The 22,606-nt window shown below is 40.0% G+C and overlaps 2 long non-coding RNA genes across 2 annotated transcripts in view; both read right to left on the reverse strand.

Moving 5' to 3' along the window:
* The window catches only part of LOC147837838 (uncharacterized), a 220,598-nt gene that overhangs the window by 108,853 nt on the left and 89,139 nt on the right, over positions 1-22,606 (reverse strand). The gene's annotated exons all lie outside the window — the stretch shown is intronic.
* Positions 10,101-10,730, reverse strand: LOC148679486 (uncharacterized). Its single transcript, XR_015945722.1, has 2 exons — positions 10,625-10,730; positions 10,101-10,202 (listed from the first exon to the last, which is right to left on the reverse strand). It is a non-coding gene; the product is annotated as an uncharacterized LOC148679486 (long non-coding RNA).

Consider the following 22,606-nt stretch of genomic DNA (forward strand, 5'->3'; position numbering starts at 1 on the left):
GACATATTTTGGACAAATGGGGCATTAACATATTATAAAGCGCTATAAGATCCCATTTCTAATAAGTAGAAAATATTCTAATAAGTAGAATTAATACTTTTTCCAAAGACACATGAAGACCTCATTTGTAATAATTACACACATACTAGTGTTTTTATAATGACATGCCTATCCACCACCTATTATGAAGGAATTGAACATGTCATAAGTGAAACAAGCAGATCAGAATTGATTCAGTGGCCCTTACAGCAGTCAAATCAAATGTAGATTTCGTTTTAAAAGTGAAATAGTTAGAATGTAGTATTTTTATTTTTGATATATTTGTGCTATTTTTTTTATTCTTCACATTGAGAAAACAAATCATTTAAATGTTAAGTGCTCTGAGAGATAGAAAGAAAGAAAGAAACAAAAAAAAAGAAAGAAAGAGTGCATATTAGGACTGCTCCATGTCTAGAATTGCTTAGTATTGAATAGATCAATATCCTTCATTTTAGTCAAATTTATACTTGGGGCAAAGAGTTCAAATAATGGAGCATTTAAAATAACTAAGAGTTTATTCAAACTTTTTCTGCAATAACACATTGTCCACTAGAGGGAAACACTTCTCAGTTTTCAGTACAACTCAGTTTCAGTTTTTATAATGCAGCTTCTGTAAATAACTAAACAAAATCTTAGAAAACTGAAGTAACAAACTTGTTTTACACAATTCTTTTGCTCATTGCTATGTATTATATTATAAGAAACAATATTTTTTCAAACTGACGTAGTGTAGGCCTATGCATTTTGCGTTCTGATTGGTCGAATCGCTATGGGGATGCTGGGAAGTTATAGAATATCTGTTTTCGGGGAATCATTACACAAAGTGGAAACATATTTCATTATTGTTAAAATTATGTAATTTGCGTTACACTAATGTAATAAATGTAGATGGTTGCAGTATTTAAATATTTACAAATTGTCAATGCATATATTTTGAGCCACACTCATCAATTGTCGACTCTGTCATGCCTCGACGAAGTGTTCAGTAAGTAGAGATTCTGTGAAATATGTTACTGATATTTTAGTACAGCCTTTATTGATGTTTGTTAAAATCAAACTGTGTCGTTGTAATATTACCTTGCTTATAATTTTTTTATTTCGTTTATATTACTCCCCAGTACTTACTCATTTTCAACTTTTGGAAAGGTAAGATAACATTTATTGTAACATCATATTCATTTCATGTAGTAAATATGTGTCCTTTCAAGTTTTTTCAGTCCATTAAAACTTTAGCATTTTTACATTGTGTGCACACAGGGCCATTGCCTTCAGCTCACACTAAGGCTGTTTCTCAATTCCAAGAACGCAGAGAACGGACTTGTGTTCTTGTGGAGACCGGTCTTGCCAGGTGTCCTCGGAAGAACAGACTCAGGAGACCGCGAGGGCAGAGAACGCGTCCTTTGAGAATTGAGATGCTGCGTTCTTCCTGATGGTCCCATGACCTTCACGTGTTTTAAATGGTAAATTATTTAAACATTACAGCATTCATACAACAATTTATTGTTTTTCCCCCTTTCAAAATATATACTTTGCATAAAAACATTATAAATATATGTTGCACAACATAAATAAAACAGATTTTAATACGAATTTCAGCAAACAAACACCCTTAATGTGTTTATTCCTTAAGATGTCCATGGTAATGTTTACTGTCACCGTTTCATTTAGGGAAACTTCTGAGGTAAATAAGTCATATCTATGAACTTTAATAATAAATCTAAATAAATGCAACGCTTCCCACCTTCAGTCGCAATGACTTCTGGGACTTCCAGAGCAAGTTCGGTGCTCGAGTCTGCATCGGTGCGTCCTCGATATCAAGAACATATCCGGGAAGTTTCACGCGTCCTCCGTACTTGCGGTCTTGAGTATTGGAACTGAACTTAGGCAGCTGATGATGACGTTTCACGAGAACACGAGGACGCAAGACCGCTGAAGAATGCATATTGAGAAACAGCCTAAGTGAAGTTTCTCAAACTAATTTCGAGAGGAGCACGTGATATGATTGTGCACTGCTGGCCACTCATCCATAATCAGTAATAATCGTGAATAACAGCATGAATAGACTGCTTTAAACGAAGAACTCACCTCTCAGCCTCCCGCTGGTCAGCAGATCCATAACATTCTGACAGCTGAAGTAGTTTGAATCAAAATGACCAGGCAATCTAATCCATAAACATTAGTCCACAACACTTTCATACATTGATATACATCCATGGAAAGGTACACTGATATGCAAACTAGCTGCTGGAGAGAGTGGAGCCATTCTTTCAGGCATAAACACCGTAGTGATCTGATCTACAAAATGGCCGCCGACCTTTGCACTCCGAACTCTGACTGTTACTTCTTCTTCTTCTTTTTCAATTTAATGGTGGTTGACAAACAACAAAATGGTGTATTTCCGCCACCAACTGGTATGGAATGTGGATCATTATGATTTAACCCCCACCTACCGCTTTCTTTCATTAAATCCTCCCCCATATATGAGAATTTTTAAGACATTTCAATAAAAAGGTAAAACATTTATTTCCTGAGTTATTTTGAAGGATGTCATCTAATTTGAATTGAACTTTTATTTCTCCTAAATTCTTACTAAGTTCTCTCCTTTCATCTTCATATTCCATGCAGTGTAATAAAACATGTTTAACTGTCTCCTCTAGTCCACAAAACTCACATTGTCCTGTACCATGTTTACCCATTTTAAAAAGTGTACTATTTAATTTTGTGTGCCCAAATCTCATCCTTGATATTATTATCTCCTCTCTCCTGTTTTTTCCTACACTTCTCATTTCTCCTACTTTCTTATGAATTTTGTAAAACCTTCGGCCCTTTTTTTCATTGTCCCATTGTCTTTGCCACCTTTCTTTCATTCTTTTCTCAATAATACTCTTGACTTCATTTTACTTATACTTACATTGTAGCTGCACTGGTCTAAATAAAATGATAGCCACGCTTCATACTGATGTCTTTGCTCTTTATTTGTTTCTCTCTCTTTGCAGTAGACACCGTGAAAACTACAAGAAATAGAACATATAACATTTAAAATATGCACTTCTCAGTGTCTTTTCCACAGTCTCTCACTTAAATGTGCGCTGAATGCATATGAACATGTGCGACAACTATGAATCCAGTAACATCAGTCTTTACACACAACATCATTCATGTAAAGTCACATAATACAACTATTTGCGATTATTACTGTGTGCGTTACCCTAGCTCCTGCTTTCCAGCCATGCTCTTCCAATAAAAAGAGGTGCAACAGTCCAGTTCTCAAAAAACAAACTTTAATTTGGTTGATGGATGTAGAACTTCCAAGCATTTATAATTGGTGTGCTGATATGTGGGTTTGTGTGTATGTGTGGTTTCCTATAAATGAAGAAAATACAAATTACCACACATTGATAATTACTGAAACTAATCATGTACATTTCAAACATATATGTGACATTTAAATGATATAAATTGTGTAACACAACAGAAATCAACATGACGCTGTTATAATAAGCATACATTGCTTATAATGGCATCATTAATGTGTTTTATAGTCACAATAATCACCAATTAACTCACAAATCAAGGACTGTTCGTTGCAGTTGAAAAGTGCATTCAAACAACATATTGGAGTTAACTTGAACATTTGTATTGGTAAGCTTAAGTGAGCTCACAATGAATGCCTTTGAGGCAGAAAACTGCTTAGTCATCCTCATAGTAATATGATGTAAGGAGAGTCTTTCCAAGCTAAATATTGATAATAAGTCTAACATTAAGCTTTAAAGATTACTTACTTGTCAATAACGCACACAATAAGCACAAATTATAGCAAACACCAAGAACAATCTTCACTCCGTCTCGAACACGCGTGATTTACAACAGTGTGACTAACTGAACGCTAACTAGATGAAGTGGTTATAGACCACACCCCGTGAGTTATTTCCAGTCCTATACTGCCATCTGTTGGTGCAGTTGTGTAACTCTGAGTACTTTGTACAGCCGCCCCACAAATATGTTTGTTATATTTGTAAATAAGCAAAGTACTCTTCTTTGTCTTTAGGAACTGTCGTCATTATCTGTCAGTTCAGGCAGCACAACCAATTTGGCAACAGGGCGTGTATAGGTATGGTCGTTGATGGTTACCTCTGCTGTGCGTACATTATCATCATCACTTTTCATGATTCTCGTAACGCGACCCACTGGCCATAAGGCTCTGGGTAGTTGAGGGTCAACCACCATAACCACTTGTCCTGTTGTGAGATTTGGAGGAGAGCTTTGCCATTTGTTACGAAGTTGCATACTGGGCAGGTACTTTCTTATGAACTGACTCCAAAAGTGATCTGCTATCACCTGGCTGTGTCGATATCGCCTCTGTCACAATAGATCACTTGGTCCATATACAGCTTGTGGAAGGGAGGCATCCCGCCGCCCCATGAGCAACAAGTTAGGTGTAACTGGATCAGGGTCTGAGACATCTGATGACACATATCCTAATGGTTTCGAGTTCATAATACCCTCAACTTCAATCAGTACAGTCCTCAGTACTTCTTCCGGAAGGATGGTGTCCTTTAGGACTACTTGCAAGGAAGCCTTGATAGATTTGATCTCTCTCTCCCATGCTCCCCCAAAGTGGGGGGCATGTGGTGGGTTAAATTTGAAGTCTATCTTCTGCTTAGCAAGCTGTTCTTGTAACTCAGGCGTAAGAGAAGCAAAGGCTTCTTGTAACTCTCTCTCTCCCCCACGGAAGTTGGTGCCTTGATCACTGAGGAGTTCATAAGGCTTGCCTCGTCTTGCTACGAATCTTCTAAGCGCTAGCAAAAAGGAATCAGTGTCCATATTACAGAGGAGATCTAAGTGTACACACCTTGTCGTTAGGCATTTAAACACTATGCCCCAACGTTTCTCATGCCGTCTTCCAATTTTTACATGGTAAGGACCGAAACAGTCAACTCCTGTGGACCAGAAGGGGGGTTTAAACAAACGCAAACTTGCAGAGGGCAAATCCGCCATTTTTGGCACAGTGGGCATCTGACGCCATTTGACACATTCCCTACAGTTCCGTTGATGCTTTTTGACAGCTTGTCTACCCCTTAGAACCCAGTAAGTTCTCCTCAATTCAGAGAAAACTCTGTCAGGTCCAGCATGTAGAAGTCGGTGATCAAAGTCTTTAATTAGTAACTGTGTCACTGGATGACTAGGATCAAGCACTATTGGGTGGATTTCATCCAACCCTAGTGTTTCTGCCTTGCGAAGTTGACCCCTAACACGTATCACTCCCAGAGAATGGTCATATACTGGAGAGAGAGTTCTTAATCGACTACTGGTTAGAACTGGTTTCTGCTGTTGTAAGACTTTGAGTTCTTCAGGGAAGCTGTCGGTTTGTGCCCGACGAAGGAGTGCAATTTCAGTTTGACGACGTGCATCGGCAGACATAGATGGTGCAGCGGCACCATTAATTCCTTTATATTCAGCCTCTACTAAGTCTTCCCATGACGTATGTTCAGATAGATTGAGCATTGCATTATCAACAACTGAGAGTGTACCACAGATCTTGGTATTTCGCAATTCATCCTGTTCTATAAGATTCAGGGATGGACGTACTGGCCATTGATCTGGAGACCGAAGCAAGAAGGAAGGCCCATCTCTCCATCTGCATGGGACACACAATTCTAACAGCTTCCTTCCTCTAGTTATATCATCAGCAGGATTGTTGTGAGAATCAACATATCTCCAGTTGTCTGTTTCTACAAGATCTTGAATTTCAGAGATTCGGGTCCCCACAAACACTTTATACTGGCAGGACTCTGACTCTGGACTCAGGACTCTGGCAGGTCTGACCACAGTATTGTTTGTCTGACACTGAGACTAAGTTCTGTCTGTAGCACTCGAGCTAGTTGGGCTCCTGTCAGTGCTGCACAAAGTTCTAACCTAGGCATTGAAAGCTGCTTCTTTGGTGCAACTCTAGACCTAGCCATGACAAATGACACGTGGATGTGCCCTTGTTCATCTTCCACTCTGAGGTAGGCCACTGACCCATAGGCTTCCTCTGATGCATCACAAAAAATGTGAAGATCAACAGCTGCAGAGAGAGAGCTGACATTTCTAGGGAAGTAGCATCTGGGAAGAGTTACTTCTTGTAGATAGATTAATTCATCTTCCCAGTTTTGCCACAGAGAAAGAAGATTGCCTTCAATAGGAGTATCCCATCCTCTATCCTTCTTCCAGAGAGCCTGAATAAGAACTTTGGCCCGGGTGGTGTATGGGATTATAAATCCAATAGGGTCATATTGGCTAGCAAGTACCCTATATACATTTCTCATAGTGGGTGCTTTCTCAGATATGTCTCGCTGCTTATACCCGATGGTATCAGAGTCACAGTGCCATTTTAACCCAAGAGTTGATTCTTGAGGATCACCTTTGTCCTCTGTCAGCCAAAGTTCACAATCCTGAGATCTTGCTTCAGTTGGAAGGTGAGTTATAACATCTGGGACATTGCTTGCCCATTGTCGTATTTCAAAACCTCCTGCCGCAAGAAAGGCTCAAAGCTTATTAGGGAATTCCTTGGCTTGATTTGTAGTATGAAAGGATTGGAGGCAATTGTCCACATAGAAAGAATGCAGTACAGACTCCATCACATCTTCATTACCAACTTTATGGTCTCTGACATACCGTTGGAGAGCATAGATTGCACAGCATGGACTGCATGTCGTTCCAAACGGTAAGACTCGCCACTCATATATGTCTGGACTACGCTCTCTTTCCATATTCCTCCACAGAAAGCGAAGTAGGGGCTGATCTTCAGGGAGAAGCCTCACCTGATGAAACATGGCTTTGATGTCTCCGCTAATTGCCACTGCATGCTCTCTGAACCGTAGAAGTACACCCAGTAAAGATGGACCCAGTGTAGGTCCAGGCAACAGATTGTCATTCAGACAGGCTTGCTGATAGCGGTATGAACAGTTAAAAACTACTCTGGCCTTTCTGTTATGATATACCATATGGTGTGGTATATACCAAGACTCTGGGGTTTTGTTGGCATCATCAGCTGTAATTTTCACTGCATATCCAGCATTCTCTAACCTGTTTATTTCCGCATTATATGCTGTCGCTTGGTCAGGTTTCTGGCTCAATCTGCGCTCTGTAGATCTAAGGAGAGCCATTACAGCGGTTGCGGAGGCCTGCAGTTGTACAGTATCTTTTCTACGGAGCAGAGGCGTTGCATAACGGTTTATGCCATCTACTAAGACACGCACTGATTTTTTTTCCAGTGTTTCCATGGCTCTCTGATCTTGTTTGGAACGGGTCACATCCCTGGCACTCTGAAATGGCAATGTATCTAGCTGCCACAGTTTTTCAACATGCTGATGTAAAGCTTGTGCAGGGGAAAGAAACGTTGTGTGCAAGCAGGAGCTCTCCTGGTTTGGGTGCTGCAGGAAGGTTGTAGGACCTTGAACTGTCCATCCTAGGAGTGTCTGTATTGCAATAGGAGTACCTGAGGGGCCTAAATGAACAGGACTAACAGGCGTTATCAAATGTGGATGATCCGATCCAATGAGAATCATAGGCAGGACATCCCGGAATGCCTTCAACGGGAGCCGTTTTAGATGTCCATACTTCCTTTTCAAGGTGTCTGCTGGGCATGACTGTGGAGCCAGGTTTAATTCACTTGCTGAGAAGGCCTGTACAATTTGGAACTTAACTTTGGGATTCGAAAGAGCTGACACTTTAAAGGATACAGCAGTGCTCTGAATCTGGACCACATCCTGTCTTATTGTTCTCAGTGTTAAGACTTCCTCTGTCCCTTTCAGACCAAGGTGCTTCACTGCAGCTTCCAGTATCACTGTCTTTTCTGAGCCGTCATCTAATACAGCAAATGTATTCAGTGTCAATTTTCCATTATGAAGTTGAATGGGGACCACCTTTAACATGACTCTTCCTGAATGGCTTGCATTATCCATGTAGATGGTGCGGGGTGATGTATTGAGTGTGAGAACACTGGATGGTTTGGTAACGGCAATGTCGTGTAAAATATCCAGATGTTGTCCACCACAGCTAGAACAAGGTTTCTTCAGGGTGCACTTGTCAGGTTTATGTCCACGACCACACCTCCAACATCTCTCTTTTTCATTTATCCAGTTAGCTCTTTCAAACTGAGTCAGTTTGGCAAATTCAGTACAACCACTGAGGTAATGGTCCTGATTACTACAATATGGGCAGAATGGCTTAAACCTTTCTCTTCTTTTTGTGATGACTGGGGCTGAAGCACAAAAAGGAATACTCTTGGTTTGTGGAGCAGATTTAAATTGCTCCTTATTACCGATGAGAATGGTAGTAGTTTTAGACCTTTGAGGTCTAGGTTGTCTTGGTTCCCTCCGTGAGGGCTCAATGTGTAATGGCTCTGAAACCCGGCGGGAGATTTGTATAGCTTGAGACTTTTTCTCGAGCCACTGAGCCAAGTCAGGTAGAGTATATGTGCGTGTAGTGCCACTCATGAGAATTCCTTTGTTAAGACAATGTTCAATGAAGGAATCTCGGTAACTGACTGATAACTTAGTAAGTAATGTGTCTACATGAGAACCACATTGTAGTTCAGCACTGGCATAACCATCTAGTGTGCTCAGCATACCCACCAGTGTGTTCACTGAAGCAGCAAAGTCTTCAAATGCTTGAGCATCGCCTAATTTTACTGTTGGTGCATTAAGGATTTCCTTAAGCTCACCTTGGACCAGCTGTCTGGGTTGTCCATAGCGTTGTTGTAGGGCTTGCATGGAATGAGTATAGGGCATTGAGCTGTTCACAAAGCGCTTTGCTACTTGATAGGCAGTAGGTAGTTTCAGAAGGTCAAGAAAAACTTGATACTTATAATCTTCTGTCAAATGAGAGTGAGGGCCAAGTATGCTGTCAAGTCCCTTTTTGAGTATGATAAAGTCACTGTCCTTTCCAGAAGAGAAGGGTAATAGCTTAGGTTTCGGTATGCCATAAGATGCAGTGATAGCCATTTCCATCAAACCTGGCGTAGTGGGCTGATTATGATAGGTACTCAGAGCTGATGTTTGCATTGAAGCTTGATAGCCATGAGCTTGGGGTGGAACATACTGGGGTATGAAGTAAGATGGTTGTGGTGGTGGAGCTTGGATGAATGATCTCTGAGGTGGTGGTGAATAGTATGGAATTTGCACATCCGGTTGACTGAATTGCATGACTGCAGGTTGATGTACTTGCTGCAAGGGAGTGCGTAGTCCATATGGGTTGCTCTGTGGCCCCAATAATGACTGTGCTGCATGAAACTGGGATTGTGGTTGAAGCGCAGCCTGAGAAGGCATCTGTGGCATTGAGCATGACTTGGAAATCTGTCTTAGTGGTACAGCTGTGGGTTGCCCTGGCACAAACATTGGCACAGATGCTGGGCGAGAGAGCTCCATTGATGGTAATACAGGAAAAACCCCTGGATTTGTCTGATTGTCTACCCTTTGAGCTAACTGTGAAGCGGTCTGGCTCAATTCAGGTGGCTTATCAGGGTTAGGGCGATGTAGGACTGACATTTGGGAAGAAGTTAATGCACCTTCTGAGTAACAATCAGGACTGAAATGCAAGGGAGAGGGATTTTCATGAGGTAAAGAAGAACTCCTCTGACATGAACCACGTCTCGCACTGTCCATTTGTACCTGGATGTCTCTCATTTCACCAGCCAGTCTCTTAAATCGTGTCTCTAGCTGCTGCCATCCTGACTCATTATCCCTGCTTACACTGATAGCGGGTGTCGAGGTTGTACGCATCACTTGATGGTTGTGAAAGATGTCCGTTCTGCTTTGGTTAGATTCCATCAATACTGGGGGGATGTTCTGAAATTGTGGATAACTATACACCAAATCCTCCAGATAGGCCGGTGCCCTTCTGATACGGGCAGGCCGAGGACCTGGTAGTGGTTGTTCATCACAATAGTCTTTAGATGTTGCCATGGCACAGTCAGCAAGCTCCGGCTCGAAGGACCATATTTGCGATTATTACTGTGTGCGTTACCCTTGCTCCTGCTTTCCAGCCATGCTCTTCCATTAAAAAGAGGTGCAACAGTCCAGTTTTTAAAAAACAAACTTTAATCTGGTTGATGGATGTAGAACTTCCAAGCATTTATAATTGGTGTGCTGATAGGTGGGTTTGTGTGTATGTGTGGTTTCCTATAAATGAAGAAAATACAAATTAATACACATTGATAATTACTGAAACTAATCATGTACATTTCAAACATATATGTGACATTTAAATGATATAAATTGTGTAACACAACAGAAATCAACATGATGACGCTGTTATAATAAGCATACATTGCTTATAATGGAATCATTAATGTGTTTTATAGTCACAATAATCACCAATTAACTCACAAATCAAGTACTGTTCGTTGCATTTGAAAAGTGCATTCAAACAACATATTGGAGTTAACTTGAACATTTGTATTGGTAAGCTTAAGTGGGCTCACAATGAATGCCTTTGAGGCAGAAAACTGCTTAGTCATCCTCATAGTAATATGATGTAAGGAGAGTCTTTCCAAGCTAAATATTGATAATAAGTCTAACATTAAGCTTTAAAGATTACTTACTTGTCAATAACGCACACAATAAGCACAAATTATAGCAAACACCAAGAACAATCTTCACTCCGTCTCGAACACGCGTGATTTACAACAGTGTGACTAACTGAACGCTAACTAGATGAAGTGGTTATAGACCACACACCGTGAGTTATTTCCAGTCCTATACTGCCATCTGTTGGTGCAGTTGTGTAACTCTGAGTACTTTGTACAACAACGCTATACACAAAATGTAACAGAATTAAATATAAATTACTGTGTGCGCCCTCTTAAACCATGCAGATTAATGAACTCTCTCTCTGCCACCATGTCAGTTTTCACCCATAATGCAATGGTCTCGCACTTCACGTAACTCAAAACATGTGATCTGTATTCTCCAATAGCAACTCTTTCCTTTACAAACAAATAACTTCTAACTATTACAAGGGTGCACATTCTCTGCTTTGCATTATATTACATATTATGATTTTATAATATAAATTAACATACACATTATACCAAATTAATTGAGTATATAACAAAAACACAGATATAAACAACTTCTGAGAAATATGTGTCCTTGACATTTACACTCCCACCAAATTACTGTAACTTATGATGAACTTTACATAAATGTTTGAATAAATTGCGGAATTTCACAAACTAAAGATAAGAACCATATCTCTCTGACTTTTGGTTTAAGACTACTAGTTAAACTTGTGATCTAGAAAATCTAGATTAGACGTCAATTCAGATTTACTTTTTCTTTACAAGTACCACTAGTTTATGAATGGGACGTTCAAGAATTGATGGATTTGTCATTCGTTGATCCTTTTCCCCTAACTTTCTATTTCCTATTTGAATTTTGGCTTTTCGCACCAGTCCGTCTTCATCTGCACAAACATCAATGACTCTTCCGAGTCTCCATTAATTTCGAGGAAGCTCTTCCTCTTTGACAATGACAACATCTCCAATCATTAGGTTTCATCTTGGAGAGTGCCACCGTTGTCTAAGGGTGATGTTTGCCAGGTATTCAGTCCTCCATCTACTCCAAAATTGCTGCGTCAGATATTGTACTCTTCGCCACCTTTTCCTCGCATACAGGTCTTCTGGTGCAAATTTCCCAGGTGGAGGCAAAGGGACTGAGGATTTCATGGTGAGTAAATGGTTTGGGGTAAGCGGCTCTAGCCCCTTGGGATCACTTAAGGTATTTGTGGTGAGTGGGCGGCTATTTACGATTGACATGGCTTCATAAAAGAAAGTTCTCAATGAAGCATCATCCAGTCTTCCTGCACTCTGGAGAAGAACAGAGTTTAGAACACTTCTAATCGTCCTGATCTGCCTTTCCCAAACTCCTCCCATGTGACTGGCATCAGGTACGTTCAAAATGAAGTCACATTGCTTTTGGGATAGGTAAGCAGTCAATCTCTCTTTGTCCAAATCTTTCAAAGCCTTTGTCAGCTAATTTTTCGCCCCAACAAAGTTTGTCCCTTGATCCGATCTGATTTCTCTTACAGCTCCACGGATTGCTATGAAGCATCGCAAGGCATTTATAAAGGCATCTGTGGTGAGATCTTCCAGCATGTGGAAGATGTGGATTGCTCTTGAAGAGAAACAGGTGAATATGAGACCGTATCTCTTAAGCTCTTTCCGTCCTTGCTTACAGAGAAACGGGCCAAAGCAATCCATCCCACTGTATGAGAATGGTGGAGATGGTTCCACATGGTTAGCAGGAAGATCTGCCAACATCTGTGTCTCTGTTGGCCTGCGTGCTCTTCTGCATATGGCACACTGTTTAATGTGGTTCGCCACAACTTTGCTGCCACCGACAACCCAGTAACCATTAGCTCTCATTTCATTAAGGGTCTGTCCTCTGCCTTGGTGCTAAGTTTTTTCATGACAGTAATTGACGATGAGACGGGTGACCACACTATCTCTTGGAAGGACTGCTGGGTGTTTTGAATCAAAAGGTAAGGAAGCTTTCTTCAATCGCCCTCCCAGCCTAATAACACCATCTTGCAGCACTGGGTCAAGTTGGAACAACGGATGACTATGTGGCAACTTATTATGCCTCAGTATTTGCATTTCATCTTTGAAGGCATCTCTTTGAGCCAATTTTATGAGCATGATGCTTGCATTCCTCATGTCTTCAACATCTATGGGTTTAGCTGTCCTGTCTCTAGCTAGTTGCTTGATACGAGCAACAACTTTCATTGCAGTGTGCCATTTCGAAAATCGACTAAACCTCTCCAGAAAGCGATCATCTTCATTTGCTACATCTGTTTGTAGCACTTGTGTTGTCCTGATTTCGGGATCACCAACCAGAAGCTCGGGAGTTGTGTTTGTGGTGACAATTTCTCTTTCCCAGAAAAATGCAGGTCCCTTGAGCCAATTTGAAGTGATCAGCTCTGACACTTTGAGGCCCCTGGACGCGTGATCTGCAGGATTTTGTTCGGTGTTTATCTAGTGCCACTGCGCAGGGTTAGTCATCTCTCTAATTCTTTGGACTCGATTTGCTACGAAAACATGAAATCTACGGGCTTCATTGATAATGTAGCCTAAGACTACTTTTGAATCGGTAAAAAATAAACTTTGTCAATTTTGAGCTCCAGCTACTCCTTCAACATGCTACTGACTGCTGAAGAGATCACTGCAGCTGTTAACTCAAGCCTAGGTATAGTCACGATTTTGGTGGGTGCGACCCTTGCTTTGCCAATGACAAAGGAACAGTGCACTTTATCTTCACTCAGCATCCGGATATATGAGCACTGACCATAGCCATGGCTACTCGCATCTGAAAAGTGATGGAGTTCGATCCTCTGAACTGTTCCCAGATGTTCAGGAGCAAAACATCTTGCAAACTGGAGATTGTGCAGGTTGTTCAATTCATTTAGCCAGCTACTCCATTGCGGCATTAACTCTTTGAGGACTGGGTCATCCCATTCAATGCCTTTTTGGCACATTTCCTGCATTACTTTTTTTCCTAATAGAAGGAAAAGAGCCAGAAAGCTTAACGGATCAAACACTGATGCGATGGTTGAGAGGATTCCTCGCCTTGTTGCTGGTTTCTCATTCAGGGCTACTTTAAATGAGAATGTGTCATTAACTACACCACTTTACTCCTAACACAGTCTGATCTGGAAGTTCATTCGAACCAAGCTCCACTTCCTGAGCTCCACTGGCTTGTTCACTGATAGGGATAGACTCCATTACCTTTTGATTGTTCGAAATGAACTTGTGTAGACGCAATTTTCCCTTTGCACACACATTTCGGACTTCTTCGACCAGTTTTATAGCTGTGTCAACATTTTCTACACTAATGAGCCCATCATCAACGTAGAAATTACTTTTGATGAAACTGGCTGCTGCAGGATACTCTCTTTCACTTTTCCATGCAAGATACTTCATTCCATAATTTGCGCAGCCAGGAGAGGATGCTGCTCCGAAAAGGTGGACTTTCATGCGATACTCTTTTGGCTCTGATCTTGTATCGCCATTTTCCCACCACAGGAATCGTAAGTAATCTCTGTCCTCCTGGCTTACATGGAACCTATGAAACATCCTTTCCACATCACAGATAATTGTGATCGGATACTTGCGGAACCTGCAGAGTACTCCTGTTAACCCATTAGTCAGATCTGGTCCTGTTAGCAAGTAATCATTCAATGCGGTGCCACCATATTTGGCGGAGCAGTCAAACACAAATCTGATCTTCTGTGGTTTTCTTGGGCGATATACCCCCTGGTGAGGAATATACCAGACATTTCCTTTCTTGGGTTGGTGATCAGCTCTTTCTCCATCACCATCCTTGATGACACCTTCCATGAATTTAACATAACCATTCTTGAACTTGGCGTCTTTTTCGAATCTTCCTATTAGACGCTTCAGTCGCAACAATGCCAGCTGCTTATTTTCAGGTAACTGTGGGCGTGTCTTAAAGGGGAGAGGCATTTCAAGGTGTCCCTCTGAGTTCTGATTAATCTTCTCATTTAAAAGTTGCGTGAACTGTATATCATCTTGTGATATGCTCTTTTCCCCTGGACTTGTATCTCTAAAGTCTGATTCAAGGGCTCTGATGACTGATGTAGGTGTCAGTATTGGGAGTTCCTTAACAGCAACACGATGGCACAGGCCTGTAACTTCAGTAGACTTTGCAATCAGCTGTAAACTGCCAACTATGCTCCAACCCAAGTCGGTCCGAATGGCAAACAGTTCTTCATCACCTCCTGTGATGACTTGGCGTGGTGCCAAAGCTCTTGAGCAATCATAACCTATCAAGAGTCCGACCTTACAGTTTAGCAGCGTTGGAATTTCCTGAGCAATTTTATTCAAATGACTCCATCTTCTTGCGGTTTCAGGAGTAGGAATATGAGAAAGTTCAAGTGGAATGAAGTCTCTGGTACAGGCAGGTGGCAAACTGATTAGGCCATGGGAGGTAAACCCCCTAACTCTAAACCCACAAACTCTTTCACTTTGAACAATGGAATCTTTTCCCATCATTGTGGTAAGCTTTAACTTTACTGGCTCTGAAATTGCCCCCATCCTCTCGCATAACTCTTGATCCACAAAGGTGTTGCTGCTCTGCATATCTAAAAGAGCGTAAACTAAGGTCTCTCTATCAGGAGTGGAAGTTGAAGAAATCCATACAGGCACTATCATTGATGTACTCCCACCATCACCACTGTCTATGCAACAGGAAAGGGAAGATGTGTTTCGATCTGCTTGCATAGTGTGTGAAACTGTTACTGCTGAAAAAGGGCGGTCTTCGTGAAGTGGTGTTGGATGATGTTTCTTGCATATACTACAAGTAGTTTTGTTTCTGCAATCCTTTGAATTGTGTCCTCTCCTAAGACATCCAAAGCATAGGTTATTGTCTAATATGAACTTTCTCTTGTCCTCCACAGACTTACTGGTGAACGTTTGGCATTTGTGGATGGAGTGACTTTCTCCACAAAACCTGCAAGTGACTGAGTTTGAACATAAAGGCGCAGTGATGACTTTATTGGATCAATTTGCATCGACTGAGTTGCATACTCCAACACTGTATGATTTTGACAAAATTCTTGACTTATCTGATGCTTTTACATTAGTTATGAATGCATTAGCCTTTGAGCGCATGACTTCTCTAGATGGTTTTTCTTCAGAGAGCTTCAGTGCGTGAAAGGATGTTACAGGGTTGCATGCTATTTCTGCTTCCTGTGCCATGAACTCAGCAAACTCCTTGAAAGTGGCATATTCCTCTAATTGTCTCAGCTGCATTGTCACATGACGATTCCAACGAGATGTCAGTCAATCAGGGAGTTTTTGTAGCATTTTTCGATTTTCTTTACAGTCGTTCAACACCTGTAATCCTTTTATGTGTGGCATAGCATTGCTGCATGCTGTCAGAAAATCACTGAATTGTCTCAATTTAACAGACTCTCTTGAACCAATCTTGGGCCAGTTATTCAGTTTTTCTCTAAACGCATACTGAATCACAAATGGATGGCCATATCGCGAATTCAGTGCTTCCCATGCTTGATCAAAGGCTTCATTGTCCTTTCTATAGAAACTTCCTTCCAATACAGATTGTGCTTCACCACTGACATATTTCTGAAGGTAGAACAATTTATCTGCTGAATTTGTACGTCGCTGTTCAATTAGTGCCTTGAAACTTGTTCTCCACTCTAAGAACTTAAGTGGATCCCCTGAGAAAACTGAGGGCTCAGGTGAAGGAAGTCTGCTGAGAACCATTGTGTTATGCAAGGCTTGTACAACTGCTGCTTCAGCACTTGTATGGCTTGTCTGTTTCTTGTTATCTGTTTTGCATGCTTGTTCTTCTTTAATTTTCTTAGAAGATGCTGGAGGACAATTGGCTACCTCAATGCTTGCTGCTCTACTTTCACTACAGGACTCACCTGAGTCAGCTTCAGAATATACCTTAAGCTTTGCAGCTATAATTTAAAGATCTCTCTCATTCTCCAGTCTTTTAAGTTCTAGCCTTTGAGTAGCAATAGCCTCCTCCATCTTCATCTCTGCTTGCTTTGCAGCTAACTGAGCGGCACACTCTGCTCTTTTTGCAGTGATGCTTTGTTGAGTTGATGAGCGGCTTGAATGGTGGCTACAAACAGACTTCGAATTTGTGTTTGAAAATATTGACTGAGCATACTCTTTGTCAAGCACCATGTGAATTCTCGCATTTTCTGCACAATCATCAAATTCCTCTTGCCCCACTTCACTCATGCGCACGTTCATAAGCCCCATTGTATCTGATGTTACTGCTATACAGGAATCCATTTTTCTTCTAACCCCAGTAGAAGGAACTGATTGAGATCTTATAAGCTCATACACAGTTTTTACTTGAGCTACCATTCCTTCTACACTATCCATCAAGTCACTAAAGTCTTGGTCAGAGCACTCACCCTTAAGTTTAGTACATGTGGCTTTAACTTGTTTTTCCAGCTTTCATACAACTTGATAAATTTACTCTCATTTTGAGAAGTTTCCTGCTGCTTAAGCTCCAGCATTTTTGGGGTTAACTTTCTCTCACGTGAGGATTTCCTGGTTTTATCTTTTCTTGGAATGGCAGCCGTGGGTTCTATTATTGCTGTTTGAAGTGACTGTATTTTATGATTAATATCACCTATGAGTGACTCTAATCTTTCCCTTTCAGCGTCATTTGTTTGAGATTTTAATTGTTCATTTAACGTATCTAACTCTGCTTGAATTATTTCAATTTGCTCACTTGATTCACCACATTGTGATTTTTCTCCATGGACTGACTGGCTTACTTAACTGTGTTACTTAACTGTCAAACCAAAATAACCTTGTAAACATTCACAAAAATGTCACTAGTAAAGCATAAACAACAGTTAAGTGTTTCTTTTCTTTTTTTTTTCAAATCTTCATAGAAATGTAAAGATAGCACAGTCAAATCTATTCAATGTTATAAACACTATACTCTAAAGCCTGTTGAAAGGATACTTGAAGGCTGCAGTTTACTTGGACGAATGTCGCCCTCTCAAGGTTAGTTCGCGTTACTTCCTCTGCTTAACAGCTGAGTAAAGGCAGGCCTCTTCTCTGACGCAATCTCAGCTCACGTGATCGTGCTTCCTCTTTATCTGACGTCCTTTACCGCGCGAAACTCCCGCGATCTCTCGTTCTGCCGATTCGACGTCTCCTCTGCACGCGAAGCTCCTGCGATCTCCCTCTCTGCCGATCTGACGTCCGCTCTTCGCGCGATGCTCCCGCGATCTCTCTCTCTCTTTGCCTTTCCGGCGTCAGTTCTGCACGCGAAGATCCCACGATCTCTCTCTGAAATCCAACTGGTACCGTTCCACACTTAAAGCTGTCAGCTTTGCTGGCGTTACGTTTTCACTGTAGCTGCACTGGTCTAAATAAAATGATAGCCACGCTTCATACTGATGTATTGGCTCTTTATTTGTTTCTCTCTTTCTCTCTCTTTGCTGTAGACATCGTGAAAACTACAAGAAATAGAACATGTAACATTTAAAATATGCACTTCTCAGTGTCTTTTCCAGTCTCTCACTTAAATGTGCGCTGAATGCATATGAACATGTGTGACAACTATGAATCCAGTAACATCAGTCTTTACACACAACATCATTCATGTAAAGTCACATAATACAACGCTATACACAAAATGTAACAGAATTAAATGTAAATTACTGTGTGCGCCCTCTTAGACCATGCAGATTAATGAACTCTCTCTCTAGCTCTTTATCGTTGGCTTCTCTCTGCCACCATGTCAGTTTTCACCCATAATGCAATGGTCCCGCACTTCACATAACTCAAAACATGTGATCTGTATTCTCCAATAGCAACTCTTTCCTTTACAAACAAATAACTTCTAACTATTACAAGGGTGCACATTCTCTGCTTTGCATTATATTACATATTATGATTTTATAATATAAGTTAACATACACATTATACCAAATTAATTGAGTTTATAACAAAAACACAAATATACACAACTTTTGAGAAATATGTGTCCTTGACATTTACATACATTTAGACTGATGTCATTATTTTTAACAGCTTGTTTTGCTTCCTTTTCTACAATTTCATTTTCTTGAACACCAATATGCGGAGGAACCCATAAAAATATTACTGTTATACCCATCATTTGAATTCTGTACAAGGTTTGCATTATTTCTAATAAAATGTCTGGTCTACTTACTGAATTACTATATTGTAAACTTGCAAGTGAAGAACTCGAGTCTGAACAGATTACTGATTTTAAAGGTCTTATCTCCTCTACCCATTGAATTGCTAAAAAAAAGTGCTATCAATTCTCCTGTATATACAGAGACTTCATCACTGATGTTTTTTCCTACCGATATTTGAAATTCAGGAACTCTAAAAGCCACACCTACTCGATTTAAACTCTTAGAGGCATCTGTTTATATTTTAACACAACTGTAAAATTCATTAATATATTTTTGTACATAAAATACATTAAATTCCTCATCCTCTTCTCTCTTTTCTAATAGTGTAAAATCTACCGATGAGTCTGGTAGTTATTAATATATTAATATAATATGGTTTAACTACTGGTAGGGGTACAGTATTACTAATATTTAATTGACTTACTTTTATTTCTGTTGCTTTTTTAACACTGTCCACCCAAAACTTTTATTTTCCCTCCTCTCTTCCCAACATGTTTTTAGTGTTTCTAATGTTGGATGTTCTCTGACTGTTACTCCAAGGAGCCAATAGCTAAAAGGAGAAGTATCACCATCCAATGAGCTTTCCAAAACCTGAGAGGGTCCCGCCTTCTCTCTTGACAGTTTCATGAATGGACTGTGTGCAATGCTTTGTTAATGAATCCGGCCAGATAAGCTCAAGATTTCCAATCATGTTGAGATTACAGACATGCTACTTATCACGGATGGAGAAAAGCCATGATAAACATTACATTCACACAGTGCCTACTAAGTGGCAGCATCGTTTTTCAAGTTTGATGTTGGCAGTTGATATATATACATTTTATTAATATATATATATATATATATATATATATATATATATATATATATATTAGGGATGTGCGGAGCAGCCGGTATTTGTATTTGTATTTGTTGAGAGGGGAAAAGTATTTGTATTTGTATTTGTATTCGAGTAAAATTCAAAATGGCGCAAAATATATATTTTTTCTATAACACTTCTAATTTACTTTATATTGAAAGTATTGTTTAATTATACCCATTATTTAAATTATAGATATGCAATATTGGCTGTTGTTTTTGAACATGTGATAAGAAATGTCATTGAAAAGAAAATAACATAGAAGCCATTATCTCATCCATGGTTAAACCAACAACTAATAAAATACCATTGTGAATATTATGAACCCCACCACCACTGTTCTTGTTGAAGGACACTGAATAGACAGAATAAAAACAAATAATACTTCAAAAAACTGTTCTTTTTCTGAAAGAACTTTTTTCCAATAGACAGAATTCCAAAAACTAAAATTAACTAAATAAATCTAAATAAAACCCTGCCTGGGAGATCTGGCAGAACAAAAGTATTCTATATAATACTAAAAGATACAGCCCTGATATTATCATCTGCCTGCCACAAAAAAAGACACAAAGTTTGTTTGTTTGTTTATTTAGAGATTTCTGCAAATATTTTTCAATGGAGGAATATGACTAGTCAGTCATAATATATTTGCAGATATTTCCAATCTGAATTATAATTATGACAAGTCAAAATATAATTAGAGATATCTCTAAATACACTGAAAAAAATTATTCAGAGATGACTCCTTGGATTTACTCAAATTTTTTTTACTTAAGGTGGTAGTAAACAATTTATCTGTGTTGAATTTAAACAAACAAATTAAGTTGAACATTAATAAACTTAATTTGTTTGTTTAAATTCAACACAAATAAATTGTTTGCAACAGTTCTGCAAGCAACACTTTTTTCAGTGTATATTTATGGATAGTCTGAACAAGGTTTAAATGCTAAAACGGCTTGCCATACGCACAGTGGCACAGTGGAGATTTCTCTAGTTATATCGTTTCAGTCGTTTGTTATGCAGTGACATGCAGTCAAATATTTCGCCAAACAGTCCTTAGGGATACGGTGACACGCAGTCAGATATTTTACCGAACAGATCCGCCACTTTTGGCGCGCATAAACAATCATAAAGCTCTCGTGCTGCAGGAATGAGGAGGTCTGTTGAAGGCGCGCAGCTGACGTGCAGTGAGGGGTTTGCGTCTTTAATAAACTACGGCAGTTTGCGATCACTGAACAGTAAGAATGATTAATAAATCCATATGAAACAGTCCCTTAAAAGTCACGTCTCGCTTTCAGTTTCGGGCTTTGGCGCGTTTTGCACTGAGCGTGTGTCTCTCTCTCTCTCTCTCTCTCTCTCTTTCTCTCTCTCTCTCTCGCTCACTCACTCACTCACGCGGGCATGCACTGTGGTCTGGAAACGCTGCTTTTTGATATAGTGTTTTTCTTGCTCCCGAATACAAATAATTTTTCAAGTATTTGTTCGAATCAAGTATTCGTAAAAACACGCTATTCGTGCCTTTCCGAATACCGTATTCGGGTTCGGCTCCACCCTTAATATATATATATATATATATATATATATATATATATATATATATATATATATATTAATGAGTATTACCCAGCTAGTGATAGACATCCTACATATCAAGCATTAACTCTCCTGTATCATGCCAATTGGGACTCTCATATCAACACACGAGTGTCATAGACAGTTTTATAATGGCAGTAAGATGTGAAACGTCAAAGAAACAAGAGGAGAACATTTCTGGCTTTGGAGTAGCCTTTCATTCTTTGTGTTAGATACATTCGCGTTTAAACAACTTCTATATCAGTAAGGGGTTTAAACTCCACTCCACCATCATCTCACCGGCTACTTTCAGGACCACCAGCATAGAAACGTCCCATATCTTCAGTTCTCCATCTAATTGCCACCCTGTAGGAGGACAAATGCCTACTTCTACAACCCTCCCACATTGTGACATCAAAGTTCATGACTGCCGGCTCCTGAAACTGCCCTCATTCGAACCATCACACTCTTCATTAATTCCTAATGCATTCACACTCTTCGCAAATATACTTTTCCACCCATACAGCCCACACCCTTGACACCATATTCACATTAGACTTTGGTTTTGAGATGTTCCGAGCTAACATCAAATTTCATCCCACATCCTATCACAGCATAGCTGATCTAATTTTGCAGGATGAAGAACTCTTTCTTTATTAAGCAAACAGATCAATTACAAAAGGACATTCTATATATATATACATTTTGAGCCCCCAGCCACCCCCCCCCCTTCATTTACTCTTCATACCACTATTGACAATATTTAGCACTCATAATGCTCCAATGCTGACTACCATTTGCACTTCCGCTATAGCAGAGTCGCTCCGCCGAGCCTTATTCTCCCTCAGGGTGACAGGGTGTCTGCGAAGTCTTAGAGGGTGTTGGGAGCTGATAAGTCAATATAGAGAAGTTTGGGGGTCTCTAATGTATTAGAAAGTCTTAGAATTTATTATTGTAAGGGTATCATTGTATGCTAAAGTTTGATTGTATTCAAGCTGTGAATATAAGGATACTAGGTAGTTATGTAATCAGAAAAATTCTACTAAGATTTGACAGCTAGCTGCTTGTTTACTGCAACACCATTAGTCTGCAGCTCTATAGGTGACAACCTGTTGAATCGGCTAGATTTTAATATACATGTTTTCTGTATATGAATGTTTAGTTTTATTAATTTCTTACATTTAATATTTAGTAAAAATTCTGTAAGATAAATCTCGCCAGCATTTCTGGTTGAAAAGTGGTTATAAGGTCTTTTAATGTGTGGAAATATGAGTCTTCACAGCTCCCTCCCATTTCCCTCCTGCCGAACCCTACCCCCCCTAAGGCTCTGACTTCCGCAGAAGTGTTACCCCGAGCTTTGACTCCCGTAGGAGTCATCTCACCGCCCCTCCCAGGCCTTAGCAAACTTTA

Source organism: Danio rerio, chromosome 25 (genome assembly GCF_052040795.2).
Source record: "Danio rerio strain M-AB ecotype USA chromosome 25, GRCz13ab, whole genome shotgun sequence".
Classification (NCBI taxonomy): Eukaryota; Metazoa; Chordata; class Actinopteri; order Cypriniformes; family Danionidae; genus Danio; species Danio rerio.